Source organism: Pogona vitticeps, chromosome 5, assembly GCF_051106095.1.
Source record: "Pogona vitticeps strain Pit_001003342236 chromosome 5, PviZW2.1, whole genome shotgun sequence".
Lineage (NCBI taxonomy): Eukaryota > Metazoa > Chordata > Lepidosauria > Squamata > Agamidae > Pogona > Pogona vitticeps.
Window position 1 is genome coordinate 168,896,585 of NC_135787.1, and position 15,968 is coordinate 168,912,552.

The window sequence follows — 15,968 nt, forward strand, 5'->3', positions numbered from 1 at the left end:
CGGCGAGCTCTGTCCCCTTCATTCTCTTTGGCTCTCGAGAAGCTCTTCTCTGTCTGTCAGTGACAGCTGCCCCCCCCTCCCCGCTTCTCTCCTTTTAAGTGTGTGTGGGGACTCCTTTATGAGGTGACCAGAGCGGGGAGGGCGGGAGAAAGGGGAGGGCCTCTGCAGCAGGGGTCCGCTCGCGGTTGGGCCCTCGCTCGCCCGCCCGCCCGCCCGCCCGCCGCCTGTCACTGGGCGGCGTGTGTGGTGGATGTGTGAGTGTGTGCGCGCGCGTGTGTGTGTGTGAGAGAGAGTGTGTGTCAGTCGGCGGGCTGGCTCCGCCTCGCAGCCAGTCCTGCGCTGCGCTGCGCAGACAGACATGACACAGACCCTCCGTGCCTGCCTCTGCTGAGCACAAACGGCTGCCGCCGCCGCCGCTGCTCTCGTAGGGGAGCCTTGTGCGGGCACCGCTAGCCAGCCGGCCAAGCCGGGGAGGAAGCTTAGGATACGGCGGGGGCGCTGCCGCTGCTGCTTGGGTCGCCTTCCTCCCCTCAGCCCGCACGAGAAGGAAAGCTCACGGAGGAACAGCCTCGCTTGGCGCCGCCCGGAGCCCGCCTTCCTTTCCTCCTTTTTATTTCCTTGCGGGGAGGGGGGGCAGCTTCGCTCTGGGGAGGGGGTGGGAGAGACGCCGGGCTGCTCGAGTGGTGGTGGCACTGGGAGAGCCGGCGGCAACGGCGGGGCGCTGCTGAGGAGGCGGAGAAGGAGCGGCAGCCCAGCCGGCGAGCGGAGAGTGAGCGGAGGCAAGGCAAGCCGAGCGCAGCGCGGCACCCAGCGGCCACCCAGGCCGGGCTGCTGCTGCTACTGCTGCGCCCTCCCCACCGCCGCCCGGCTGCCTTTTCTTTGCCTCGCTCTTCTGACGCGGGGGGGGGGCTGCCCGCCGCCGCCGCCGCCGCCGCCCCCAACCCACAAACACAAAACACTCCCCGCCATCCTCTTGAAGCCGGTCTGGGCCTCGCTTTTTCCCGCACGGCGTGCCTGCAGGCCCCGGGGAGGCCGCAGCGGAGCGAAGTGGGACGTGCCCCTGCCTCGGCTACCCCCCCCCGAGGTCCCGCGGACCGACAGCTGGGAGGGGGGGCGGTCTGCGCGCAGAGCGAGCGGAGCTTCCAGTCGGCCGACGAGGGCGGCATCCCCTCCCCACCTCCAGGACAGCGTGGAGGGGAGGAAAAGCCGGCAGGGCCTGACGAGACAAGCCGGGGAAGGGGGCTCTGGATTCCGCTAAGTCGCTCTCCGCCCCTCCCTCTTCCTCCCATTTCTTCCTTTCTTTCTTCATCCGCTGCTCGCGCGAAGGTTGGACTCGCCCGAGCTTCCCCAAGGCTGGGACCGCCGGGAAAGCAACTCCACAAGCCCTGGACTGTTCTGGATCGGAGCTTCTCTTGTTGTTGCTGCTTCCCCACCCCCTCCATCGGCCCCGGACAAATTAGAGCGATCAAAGAAGAGGGGCTCCATTTGCTGTCTCGTTCTGCGCCCAGACGCACTGGGGAAGCCCTCTTGGCTAAGAGTCGAGATCTCTCTCCGCAGTCAAATCAGCGGATAAGGTAAGGTGCTTGCTTTTGGTTTGCTCGGAGTGATGCTGAGAGGTGGCTATTGCTTTACGAGTGAGAAGGAAACGTGTGTAGGGAGGAGAGAGAGAGAGAGCTCTGTCCTTCTCTATTTTCCTCTCTTCCCCCCCCCCCGCTTGTAAATCACCCTGCCATCTGACCCAGCACATATTTCCGTGGAGGGAGGTCCAGACTTGAAGGCACTGTGTCCACGGGAGTTTGTTTCCAAGTAGGGTGAGTAATAGTACAGCTTAGTTGTCTTGTCTCATTTTTAGAAGTATTGGGTTTCTTTTAAGAATAAAATAGAAGCCATCTCTTAATGGGTTGTCCATACTCGGAAGTAACGCAGAGCACTCCTAGTCGTGTTGAGCTCTCTGAGGACACCAGTCCCTTTCCTTGGCTGCAGTAGAGAGGTCGGACCAGAGTTGATTTAGAACTTGAGTTGCTTGTGCAGGAATGAATTCCTTCTTCATTACAGCCCCGAGGCTTTTAAAAGTCAGAAAGACAGCAGTTGCTACCGACATTAATTGGACTGTGGTCCCCTGCTTTGTAAAGTGTCTACTTAGTAGAGGGGGTTAGAGCAGGCTTAATGGATTTTTCAGAAGAAGTCAAATTTAATTTGGGGGTTGGGACTACAACACAGAGCATCTCTCCAGTTAAGATTTAAAAACAACCCTTCCCCAAACTGAAATGTTTTCACTGTGGAGTGACAGCATGTTAGTGGGGAGTGGGTGGGTGGAATTCTTTCAGCAGCATCAGAGTTCAATTGTAGGCAACCCATGGAAAGCATTTGAGGTGGAATGGAGAGGGGGGTTGATGGAGAAACAGTTGCTTCATAGTTTCATTACTAAACAGAAATCTTTGAGGTTGCTTTGCTACATGAAACAATGTAAAGCATATCGCAGGCATTTAAAAAAACAGGTTTTGGCTGGGGTGGGAAAAGGAAAAAAGAGCGGAGGGGAGATTGATGCAGAAGTGAAGAGAATGTGATTCTAATATGTATAGTGGGAAAACACCACCACTTAGTCCAGTGTAAAACAAATTCCAGGGGGTGGGGGAGCTTTGTTAATCCATTGCAGCAAAACCAAGAATCTTGTGGCAAGTTGAACTCTGGCTAGCATTATCTGGCATAATCACATTGAATAAAGTGGACTGCAGCCTACAACAGCTTGTGTCAAATAAAACTTACTAGCTGTTAAGGTATCACAAGGCTCTTTGTTGTTTTGGTTGAGCTGGCCATCTCCCCTTCTGCTTGGTCCATTTATTAACCTTTGTTAGAATTGCAGCCTTATGGCTTTATTTTTGTTTTTGTTTGTTTTGCTTTTTGGCTGGGGTGTTTAGGATGGCCATGGGCAAAAAGTATTATACAGTAAATATGCTGTAATGCCTGATGTGCTTCTCTGTGTAACTTGGATACTTGCTTATTGTGTCATTATGTTGTATCCCTTATCTAATAAATAATAGAGCCAGTACTTTTTGCTGTATCAACAAATAATTGCAGTATGTCTGCACCAGAGAGTTAATGAGCATGCCAGAAAGGTCACTTCAACATTTGAAGAAGCAAGGTTTCTGGCTGGTTTGACTTAAGCGATTAAGTTCAATAAAGAGTTGTCACATTATCAGCTGTGTCCACTTCTTCTCCAGGATGAATTGGCTGTAAACATTTTTCAGTCTTCTCTGAATTTATTAAAGTCAGTCCCCCTCTTAATAGACAATCTGGCTAAATGGGACCCTTTCAGGGAACAGATTGCTGTCAGCTCATTAAATACAGCAGTAGATGACTATTTAATTGGGGTGGGTTCTTTCCCTGCACTGCCTGGGTGTCTTCCTTGGACAGATTTCTGCTGTTATTATCAATGTCTGTGAATTGTGTTATTTAGTTCATTAAGCTCATCTCCCTGGGGAACAAATAAATAACGTAGTGCCTCTGTGGAAGCAATCCAAAGTTTGGCAGAGGTTTACATGAGAAATACTATAGGGATCCTTAATTCATACACTCCATTCTGTAGCCTATCTGATATACAGTACTTATTCTCCAAGTATGTCATTAAATGAGAGTGGGAGGAGATGTCTTGTCTTTGTTTTTAAAGAAAGAAGAACCTATTGGACAGGTGTGTTACTACCAGACAGCAAGTAAGGGCTTTTGTCATGGCTGGCTGATGTTACAGGCATATGTGAAAATGGATTAATTAAATTGCAACATAATCTCAAATAGCTGGCACAAAATATCTGTATTTATCTTTCATTTTGCCTTGCACAGACCTTGAATAGCATGGCATCTGTGAAAATGGAGCATGTAGCACACTGTGTAAAATAATATATTTGGTGTGCTAAAAAGTGCTATATAACTCTGATACACTCTTGGTTTAGGCAAAACTCTTGTTTTGTTTTTTTCAAGCTTTCTATGGGTTTGCTCATTGGGAGAATCAGTCCAGGAAATATTGCATACTTAATCTTAAGTATGTTAACTGGATAGTAAGTTAAGTAAGTTAAAATAAGTGGAATGTATTGAAGGTTGTGGGTATTAGACAACTGGACTAATAAGTAAATACTTAAGATAGGACATGTCACAGAATATGCTGGGTCTAGATTACAAATCACGATTTTCTGCCACTGTTGCAGGCAAATGTGCCAATGCAGATGTTTTGGATTCAGAACCTGTTATTCAGTTTCCTTCTTAAATTATTTCTTGAAAGTGAGATGGGAAAGTATTGCCAAGAGCACAAAATCTAAACACAGGGCTCTGCAACAGGGTTTGAGAACTGCCAATTGGATAATGCTCTCAATTTAATGGAATCCTTAATAATTTTTTTCTTTCAAAACAAAATTATGTTAAGAAAAGGTCTTGAAATGAACTTTTTGATTTGAATAACCTTTGGGCCCTAGTATGATGAATTTAGATGTTAGTTCTGGAATAGTAACTGAAAAGAAATTATTAACACATCTCTAATCATCTTCTAATTATTAAGAGTCTAATAAATATGTTCAGAATTACTTAGGAAAGTGGGAGAGGTTTAATCATTCTTTTAGTGTGCTTATAGATGCAGTTGGTATTTGAAATTATGTGCATTAGTGTGTCTAGCTATTGAACATGATGTTGACAATTAATTAATGCATGTGTGTATTATGTACATATATAGTTTACCTTCTTGAGGCTTAGTTCTTTACCTTGTAAGAGTCATAGACCTCATAGTAAAGGGGACTCATACATCCTAATGTAATCAGGTTAGTAAATAAGTTTGTACTCAATGTCATATAATTCTTTGCTTGCTACCACTTTTATACTTAAGTAGCATAGGAGGTTTGATAAACAAACTAAAGGTTGCTTACATTTTCCTTGTAATTTCGAGTATCTGTGAATACACTGCTGGAAATTGCAGTACTTTAATTTTGTCTAGTAATTGTCCTGGGTGGGTAGTTGCTTGTAGTCTTGAGCCTCCTACTTTAGCAATATGCTAGGTGGGCTAGCATGCCGACAAAGGTCCGCATAGTCAAAGCCATGGTTTTTCCAGTAGCGATGTATGGAAGTGAGAGCTGGACCATAAAGAAGGCTGACCGCTGAATAATTGATGATTTTGAATTGTGGTGCTGGAGGAGACTCTTGAGAGTCCCCTGGATTGCAAGGACAACAAACCGATCCATTCTAAAGGAAAAAATCCACAGCAGCAGAAGAATTTTAGAGAATAAGTGGAATTATCGTTTTATTGGTCATATCAGGGGCGGGGGAGTAAACAAAAGTTACTCCATGGGTGTTAAAAGTTATATTTCTTTCCTTGCATCTGTTCCTGCCTAGTATCATCACCATTATCATCATCATCTTAGAACTGCAGAGCTGGAAGCAACCCTATGGATCACCGACTCCAGTCCATGTCAAGGAGGCTCACTGGAGAATCAGACTCCCAACCTCTGGCTCTGCAGTCAGATGCCTAAACCACTGAGCTATCCAGCAGTTCATATCTGTAACTTGGCTTAATATTTCTAGTGATGCTGCACATTGGCAAATAACTCATGGTGCAATAAATGTACTTTGGAACTGTACTACTAGTAGATGAACTAGTGCTACTAGCATTGGAGAGCTTAAACTAATAGCCATGAACCAGGCAGCTAATCTGTCTTCTGGTTTCACATTATATGTTGCATTGGGTTCTGTGGTATACAGAAGGATAATAATCCTTTCAGATGTTAAAGGAGTATGCATTCAAGAGAGCTAGGAATAGCCCTGAATATTAAAAAGCTAGATACTGTCTGCAAGCTGTTGAACTTTCCTGGAATTCTAAGAGTGTTCTCTAAATAAACTGCAGTACAGAATAACATGGAATTTACAAATATATGGGAGCTTGCAGCAGAATATATGTCTTTTTCTGGCAGAGAATGATAATTATAAGAACACCTCACCTAGCTAAGGTCATTCACCTGACAAATAAATTGTGTTGGTGCCACGGAACATCTCTCCTGTAAGCTTTCTTGAACATATGTTGTTTTGTGTGTCTCTTGTGGAAGTGAAATGTTCTTATGCATTCTGTACTGATACACAGTGCTGTAAAACCTGTGTAACTTCATCTCAGCCTTCTTTTTTTGCTCAAATATCTCTATTCATTTTGACAGGAGTAACTGCATGCCAATCTTCAAAATGCATCCTTTGTAATGGTGCCCCCCCCAAAAAAAAATAAGTGCAGATCTTAGTACAGGTTGGATTCAAAGATATCTCTTTCTACTGTTTTTACTGTTTTTTTAAAAAAGATGGTAAATACATGGGATTGATATAGGATTCTTTTTATTAAGCTTTCAACTATGCACTGACCTTGAGCTGTATGTAACTGCTATTGATGTTAATGAAAGCTTTGTTCATGAACTGAGTAGGGAGGTGTTGCATATTAGGGTGGCTATTTTGATCCAAAAATTATCTGGAGACTGCAGTTGAGGAAGAGGACTTTTTGTTTCTGTTTAGATGTATTTGACTGGGCAGATGATTCTTGTTATCTTCACTTTCCTCTTATATAGAAATGATCTGTACTCATGATAAAGGTAAAGGTAAAGGTTCCCCTTGACAATTTTTTGTCCAGTCGTGTTCGACTCTAGGGGGCGGTGCTCATCCCCGTTTCCAAGCCATAGAGCCAGTGTTTTGTCCGAAGACAATCTTCTGTGGTCATATGGCCAGTGCGACTTAGACACGGAATGCTGTTACCTTCCCACCGAAGTGGTCCCTATTTATCTACTTGCATTTGCATGCTTTCGAACCGCTAGGTTGGCGGGAGCTCACTCCGTCGCGTGGATTCGATCTTACGACTGCTTGGTCTTCTGACCCTGCAGCACAGGCTTCTGCGGTTTAGCCCGCAGCACCACCACGTCCCTTATACTCATGATTGGTTCATAGCAAATGTAGGCCACAAAGTTACTCCTTTTTGTTTTTAATGAATGTTGAAGTCTAGGTGCTTTTTTCTCCCCTGAAAAAAAGTGTTGCAAAGTTTGAGAAACTTTGTTTCTAGTTACCAGCAAAACTTGGTCTTCAGTACCTGACCATTCAGAACAGAGGGTTAAGTGTTGGAAACTGCTCCAAATATCTTGCTACCTATGGCAAAGTACAAGATGGCATCTGTGGATCACATGTTCTTCAGATATAAGGAACATACAGACATATACCCAGTAATTATCCCCATGGGAGTGAGAGTCAAATCCAAATGAGAATACAGATAATAGACAAAGTGAAGTGATAATGATTTGTTAACCCAGGAGTGGAACTATCTAACAGTTAACGAGCAAGTCATAGCTGGAGTGATAAACTTTATGCCAGATATACTGGCTGTCACAGGACTGCTACGAGTTGTTTATGGGACAAAGGTCAGAATCTGTCAAAGGAGGCAGTTGTTTTATACTGTATCCATAAGGAATTATGGAAAACTGGGTTATTAATGTAAGTAGTGCACTGAGAAGCCTGAGCCTCTATTGGGCTCTTAAGAGTTGCACTGGAACTGATTTATGTAGTCATTTTCTGCTGTCGCCCTTTTTGATTTCTTTTTTTCTCCAGTAGGCACTTCAAGGTCCCTGACAGAGCACCTTGGGAAGTCGAAATGTTCTGAAACTGGTTTCTCTATCTTGCCATTCCTGATGTCACATTAACGTCCATTAATTATTTTGCATGGAAGTTGCCCTGTTGTCAGCTGAGGGGCTGTGCTGACTCTTGGTCTTGACATTATTGTGACTAGATAACGTTGGCAGTTTTGATATAGAAGCACAACTGGCATCTGGGTTCATGGAGGGTCTGTTCCTATTTCTCTCTCCATGTAGTATTGTCTGTGTCAGTAGTTGTTTTCGATTGGGGGGATGTAGGTAAGTACAGACCAACTCTCCCTCCCAAGCTTAGAGAGAGCTGTATTGTTTTCCAGAATGAGCAGTAAGTTAGTGATGATGATACATTTCAGTGGTCTCCTTTGGAAGCTACGAGTCACTATTAATGATGTTCCATAGTTCTTTCACTTGGGTCTGTCTTGCAATAACTTGTTCCTGGGTACCAATCTGATTGTCAATTTACTTTTTAAAAAATGTTCCATAAATATTATAGTGTATGAAGCACCTTCTCTAATTCCATCAGTTTTGAGTCCTTGTCTTATGGTTCTGAGCAAATTTGAGAGCTTGGTTGCAGATAGTGGACTTGGTGATGTGTTCTAGAGGAGAGATGGGGGTATTGGCATTCATATATGAATATCCCCACAAAGGTGGTATTAATGAACGGTCCACTCACCAATCCACCATGGACACAGACAGCATGATTCTATGAATGGCACTGCAGTGCGCAACCCACTCACTCTTCGACCTTGCAGCGAATGCCCCCATCTCTATTCTAGAGGCATGTAAATATGTTTAGTCATTGGTGGAATTCAGATATAATTTTATTTATTTGATATATTTTTATATGTTTTTATCAATTAAAAAGACAATATTGAAAGCTAAAATCAGTATGTTATGTAAATATTTAAAAATAAATAAATAAACATTAAAAATACTAGATAATAGCATGATTAATATACATTTAAATGCAACAAGGTAGAACAATCCATTAAAAAGAAAAACCTCTCAGCCAGTCACTAAGGGAAAGCCTGTCTGAAGAGAAAGATATTTGCCTGCTTGCAGAAGGACAGCAAAGTCCAGCCTGGCCTTCTGTGGGATGGAGTTCTAGAGTCTAGGATCAGCAACAGAGAAGGCCCTCTTCTATGTCCCCATCAAATGCACCTGTGAGGGTAGTGCTGATATGTTCCATGAGCAAACTGGTACATGCATCAATTGATAGAAGGATGAAAGTTGTTGAAGTCCTGGAGGAATTTCTCCAGTGATTCCTTGCCCTGGGTCCTGATGATAAAGATGTCATCAGGGCATCTCAGAGAGAGGAGTTGGTTTCTCAGTACATCTACTAAGGAGCTAGACAACCAGCTGAATAAATTCTAGCCCAAGACCTCTCTGCTCATGATCCTGTATAAAACAAGGTTGCTTTTTTAAAAAAACAACACTTTTTCGGGGGAGAGTACAGTGGTGCCTTGTTTAACAGGCACTTAGCGATGACTTTTTCAGAGCGTTTTTGCACTCCGTTTAACGATGGTCCCTATGGGCGATTTTCACTTAGCGATGTTGGGACCATGCTTTGCATAATGATTAATTTTTTGGGGTCTCCTGTTTCACTTGATGGTTTAAACAGCCTCATGTTTGCTGTCTTTTAAATGTTATAAAGTTAAAGTTTACTGTTTAAAATGTTTGAAATCATAAAGTGCACTTAATAAACCCTTTGTTAACCAAATTTGACTTTGTTCTGACTCTTTTTTAATTTGTTGTTGAATTTTTTTTCCCCCATTGAGATGCATTGAATAGGTTTCAATGCATTTCAATTGGGGAACTGCGTTCCGCTTAGCGATGTTTCCTATGGCGATTTTCGCTTAAGGACAGCAATTGGTTCCTATTGGAACAGATTATCCAGTTTTCAGTGCATTTCAATGGGAAACCATGTTTTGCTTAGCAATGTTTTCACTTAGTGATGATTTTTTTTTGAACTAATTAAAATTGTTAAGCGAGGCACCACTGTATTGGAAAATTGAAAGGATAAATGTGGGAAGAAGCAGAATAAAATTAGAGCAGTTGGAAAAAGATCTGTTTTGATTCTGCCCTCTCTCAACATCAATAGCTTCCTCTCCATTTGCTTTGGCTAATCAATTTTGAAGAAATATCTTCAGCTACGTGACTGTGATAGCAGGATGCTTCCTTTAGGTCTTACTGTCTTGATTGTGGTTTTTGATGCACAAAAGGGTTAATAGTATAATACACTTTAGAGGCTGTTGTGTCTGTATATCCTAACTCTAAGTGCCTAAAAACAATGAACGGCTCAAGCTAAGCTACCACAACATGTAGGTGTCTGTTTATCTCATAAAGAAATACTAATCAGGCAGGCTGGAGAGCCAACAATTTTTTCAGGACTGCCCTGCTGGCTTCCAATTTGATTTTGGAACAAATTCATTTTCTCCCAAACACTTCTTATTTTTCCCTTAAGGACATATCAATATTCTGTGAAAGTCCATGAGGGGGCTTCACCAGTCTTTCATATAATCTATTAATGCCAGGCTCCAGATGTATTTCCTTGGAGACAGGTTGTTGGCCAGTCATATTGAGACTGGGGATAACTACTGTCACATTAACCAACTGAGGCTTTTTGCTGAATATTTTCTGAACAAAATGAAGTAGGGGAGTTGGTGGTGGTCAGAGGTTTTACAGCCCAATTTACTGATTCAGTACTGCCTGGTTATGGCTGCTCCTTCCTGGATTCTGTATTTTAAAAACAGCAAGCAGGACTTCTCCTGGAGGGTGTTTCAGCCAAATCAGGTACAATGTAGACATGATGACATAGATTCATAGAATCTTACAATAATGAAGCTGGAAGGGGCCTATAAGGCTGTCCAGTCCAACCTCCTGCTCAATGCAGGTCTTCAGGTTAAAGTATATCTGACAGATAGCTGTCTAACATGCAGCCCAGCCCCATTAAGAATGAAACCAGGAGACATGGTTAGGAAGTTTGTTATGTCCAAGTATCTTTAAAGATTTATCTTATATAAGAAATATATATATATTTCTTATGGAAAAATAGACCACAAAATCAATCCTGTGTTGCCTAAGGAAGTGACTGAGAGGCTGTGGTATCTGCCAAAGAGGGAGGTTTGCTGGCACATTTGCTCCTGGTGATGTCCCAGTACAATGTCCAAAAATTCAAGTTCTGTCCCTGTGTCACAGGCAATGTAAGCCAAAATGAAACATTCTGCAAGTGTGTAATGGGTGCACACTAAGGCTCCTCATTTTCACAACAGGTCCTTGAACCAGCCGTAAAACTGCACCAACACTGGATTGTGGGCATTGGGAACTGAGGAGAATAAAATGACAGAACAACAACAGAGAAAAGCTGCCTTCCATCCTGGTCTGAGCAACATGGCTGGACTTTGTGAAGTAGTTCTACCATGGAATCTCCCCTTGTGTGTCCATCATAACTCTTTAAGGGGAATGAAGTAGAGATCTAGAAGTTCAGGAATGATATGTGGGCAAGAGATCTCACCTTCCCTCTCTCCTTCCTTCTCTTCCTCTTTCATAATACAGTATTAGAACTCAAGGACATGAAAAGAAATAAATTGGAAATAGATGATGACAGACAAAATAGAAATACTGGTAGGAACAGAGTATGGAAAAGTTTTTTTAACATAGCTGGTTGTAGGTTTCTAGTACATTTTTCTTCTTCAAAAAGCAAGATTTCTGAAGTCTGAGTATAATTTGTTGCCTTGGGATGTGGTAGTGGCCATATCTTAGATGTGTCTCCTTTTTCCAGGTCACATGAGTCCATAGGACAATATTTCTTTTAATAAATATTAGGTACTGCAGCTTAAGGTAACTTCAATGTTTGGCTGCAATGTAGCTCTGAAAACCAGATGCTGGAGACATAGATTGATTATGAGTTTCATGGAAGCATCTGGCTGGCTATTATTAGATGCCAGAGTAGATGGACCTCCATTGTGCTCTAATTCTGATTCAGGAGAGTAAGTTTGTGAACCTGGTCACAAGCTTTGTAGAAATCAGATCAAAGCAATAGGGTAAATGCATCTTGCCTTCACTTTGGTTATATACGGTTTCCCTGTTTTGTAGTCCCTCTTGAATAATTTGCCCTAGAAAATGGCTGTGGTTGTCTTGTGTATCTATTGGCCTGAATACTTTTTGTTTTTTGTTTTTTCATAAGGTTGCACAATTGTAGCAAGTTACATAAACCTTACAAGAACAGCAGTAGGATTGGAGCGATCTGTTTCATTTGTTTCTCACTCTTACTCACAGTGAGCTTAAGGTGGTTCTCTTCTTCACGGCAGTCCTGTGAGGCAGTGGTCCCCAGCCTTGGGCCTCCAGATGTTCTTGGACTTCAACTCCCAGCAGATATGGTGGTGAAGGCTTCTGGGAGCTGTAGTCCAAGAACATCTGGAAGCCCAAAGTTGGGGACCACTGCTGTGAGGGATATCCACCTGAAGCTGTATGACTTCCCCAAGGCTACGCAGAAGCTCCCCAGCAGACTAGGGATTTGAACTCAGGCCTCTTTCAATCCTATTCCAACATTGTCACTATTGTTTTATAGCAGTTGTCTAATAATGTATGTTTGGAGATAGATATATTTCTTCCTTTCTTTAAAATAAACAGGATTAAAAATAAAATAACACTGCATTGTTACATATTTTAAAAAGAACTAAACAAATGTCAAATTAAACACTAAAAGATAAAATAGTTTAAAACCATTCTAAAAATCCTAAGAATCCCCTCTTAGACAACAGTTACTGAGGAAAAAGCCTGCCTGAAGAGAAATGTCTTTGCCTCTTTGGAGAAGGACAGCAAAGAGGGGACCAGCTTGTCCTCCCATGGGGGGGGGGAGTTCTGCAGCTTGGGAACTGCAACTGAGAAGGCCCTCTCTCATGTCTTCACCCAACTGTGAGTGTGGCAAGGCTGGTTGTTTTTAAAACCCAGGCAAGCTCATAAAGAGAGATGCAGTCTTTCAGATAAGTTTAGACCCAAGTCTTTTAGGGCTTTAGGGATCAAAACCAGTACTTCAAACCGTGTCCAAAAATAGACTGGTAGTCAGTGGAGCTGTTGTAACAGGGGACTTATGTGATATTCTCAAATCAGCCAAAGTTAACACTTTCATTGCAGCATTTTGGACCTTCTGAAGTTTTTGAACCATTTCCAAAGGCAGACCCGCATACAGTATGTTACAAGAATTCAAACAGAGTGTCACTCAGGGACATGTCACTGTGGTCAGACCAGACATCTCCAGGAATGGGCGCAGCTGGCACATTAATTTTAACTATACAAATGCACTCATGGGTACCACTTTTCAGTGCAATCCTATACCCATCACGTACTGTATTAAGAGTTTGCCAGTTATCTAAGTGTACTTGAGGAAATACAAAAATGTGTCCTAACTTAGCTGTATTACTCGTAGTGGTATTTGATACAAAGACTGCAAAACCAAAACACTACAGAATTTCGGCCACTTTTGAAGTGAGAATAAGAGTGTTTCACATATTCCAGAAAACAGTGATTATGTGTGGAGTTTGTGTGTGTGTGTTATTTATAATATTAGTGTGAGAGAGTGCAGGCATGCACCCCTATTGAGCTGTCTGGCTCCAGCACAGAACTATCAGGCAGCCAAGAGGAGAGTAAGTGTTCTCAGGGTCAGACTAGCAGGAGGGTGTTTTCAGGATCAGGCTGACACAGGTGAAAAAAAAAGACACTTTCCTAATGAGAAACAGCTGGAGGAGGCAGGGCCAAGGAGAATAGAAGAGCAGGACTAGGAAGGCATGGATAAGTTGCCTATTTCTAAAGAAGAGTACCTGTGGGAATTTGCACCAGAGGAGAATGCTGGAAGCTGTCTGTCCTTGTGTAATTTGTTTGTTTGCAACAGGAGTCAGATGACTGAGATGCCAGCCATATGCTTGGACAAGGCTGCATTCGCTTGGACACTGATGCAGCCATGGAGAGGCAGATGACAGGCATGCTGAGGGAGGAGATGGGTAGAGATGAGCTGTAGAGCCCGACCTATTTTGCTTATCTATACAAGGTTTCCCTAAAAGGGGTGCTTCCTAGGACTAGGCTCTCATCTCCTTTCTGCTTTCCAGGACCTGCACTTGTGTGTCTCTTGTGTACTTGCAGTTTTCCCTCAAGGAGTGGAAAAACTATAGTAATCTTATTTGAGTATTTCTTTTAATGATGTATACATTGGCCAGCGTCCAGAGATGGCCTTCCTCTGGATCATTCCTTTCTGCAGGCTCCTGTCTGAACCTTTAAAAACTGCCCCAGAGGGTTGGGAAGCCCCTTGCATTAAGCTTTTCTGACACCACGCAGGGCACTAGCACCAAAGTACACCATTGCTTCTTGACCATTATGAGGATCCAGAGCCAGAATTACTTTGTTCAGATTTTATTTACCATGCACACATGAAAATGATTTTTTTAAAAAAAGATTGTGGCTTGGGCTTATTATAAAACACTCTGTGTGTGTAAGATGTATAGATACATGCTGTGGTAATTTTAGTTTATTTCACTATTAGTAGTATATGAAATGGTCTTAAAGGTCTTGGTTTCCTGAAATAAAAGATTTATCTTTCCATAATGGTATTTTGCTATTTATATGTATCATTGCTTTTCCCTCCCCATCTCTTGTAAGGTGGCACTCTTTTTAAGAAATTAAAATTAAAACTCTTGGTACATTTTAATTAATCTTTGAAGTGCTTTGAAGATGAAAAGCATTAGATTAAATGCAATGTGTTGTTTCCATTAAGATCTTCTCTTGATTCAAGATGCTTGGTGTAATGATTCATAGTGGATTTAAGAACTGATCATGTTTTTACTCTTGAGAACTTTGGTTTATTTGCTACTTAGAAGGGCACAAGAATGGCACTGGAATTAGCATTTGTATCAGTCTTTGTATCTGGAATAGACTTGGTTCTGAAAGGTGATCTTAAAGAAACTGCTTTAATGGCCCAGGTGACTCAAATGCTGTTTCCTTTAAAAATCCAGACAGGAAAATTTCACTCTCTTCATATCTATATTTTTGTGACTTCAACTATCTTTAGCAAGTCTGCATCTTTGTCTTTGAACTACTTGTATATCTAGCAACTAATGTATCTCACAGTGAGGAAAAGCAAAGGTTGCCATGCTCTACTGGCTTGTAAGCAAAAGGGCAGTAATGAACATTGCCTCTTGTGAGTATAATTGTTTACAGTTCTGTTTTGTGTGTGTGCTGTACAGCTTTCATCTGTCTAGTATGATTTAAAAGGAACATATAAAAGGAGAGGTTTTGTCAACTGTACAGCACAAAGTGAGATGGCAAATAGGAAAAAGATGACTTGGTGGAATAATATTTTTGGTAAAACTGTGTAGCACGGATAGTATGCAAAGGTTAAAAAGGATCAAGTATAAATAGCTCAGATTCTTCTGCTTAGATATGCAGCAAGTTTAACTCAGTCAAAGGAAAGATTGTCTTGCAGCTTTGAAAACTGTCCGATCTCAAGGCATGTTTGGGTCTAGGCAAACAGCCCACTGCCATACTGAGAAAATTTAAAGGCTCATATGGCTCTTCATAACCTTTACAAATGACATCTTGTCCCGCTCTTCTTTGCCTCTGCCTCTTCCTCTTCATTCTTCTCCTTCTTGTTCCTCTCCCACTAGAGGTAGGATGTCATCATTAGTTATTTTGACCTTAGCTGTAAACAGTGATGTTGTTTTGCATACTGTATATTATTTAGTCTCTTCAGCTACTAAGTTGTTATTTCTGCACTTCTCTTCCTCTTTTTTTAAACTTCGAATTTGTAAACCTTATAAAATGCAGAATGGTAGACTACTTCAGTCATATAACGAGAAATAAAAGAATAGGAAAAGGGCAGTAAAGAAAATTATCTTTTGTGAGCATAATTCTTACAGTTCTGTCTTTTTGTGTCTGCTATACAATTTAAACTTGTGTCTAACATGATGGGAAATATTTTTAAAGGAATATATTGAAGGAATATATATCAAGCATGGAGCAATATTCATTACTGCCCTTTTGCTCTTTTATCATTTCTCATTACGTGATTCAAGTATTCTGCTATTCTACACTTTATAAGATGGGACGTGGTGGCACTACGGGCTAAACCGCAGAAGCCTGTGCTGCAGGGTCAGAAGACCAAGCAGTCGTAAGATCAAATCCATGTGATGGAGTGAGCTCCCGTCACTTGTCCCAGCTCCCGCCAACCTAGCCGTTGGAAAGCATGCAAATGCAAGTAGATTAACAGGGACCACTTAGGTGGGAAGGTAACAGCGTTCCGTGTCTAAGTCACACTGGCCATGTGACCACGGAAGA

General features: G+C 42.4%; 1 protein-coding gene across 3 annotated transcripts in view; it reads left to right on the forward strand.

The window, feature by feature from the left end:
* Nucleotides 1-1,123: 1,123 nt before the first annotated feature.
* Nucleotides 1,124-15,968, forward strand: part of LARGE1 (LARGE xylosyl- and glucuronyltransferase 1) — a 421,577-nt gene continuing 406,732 nt past the window's right edge. For 2 of the 3 annotated variants that reach the window (XM_020809629.3, XM_073000045.2), the window contains exon 1: nt 1,124-1,574. The gene's annotated coding sequence lies outside the window, so the exon portion shown is untranslated. The other variant, XM_073000044.2, reaches the window with a different exon arrangement.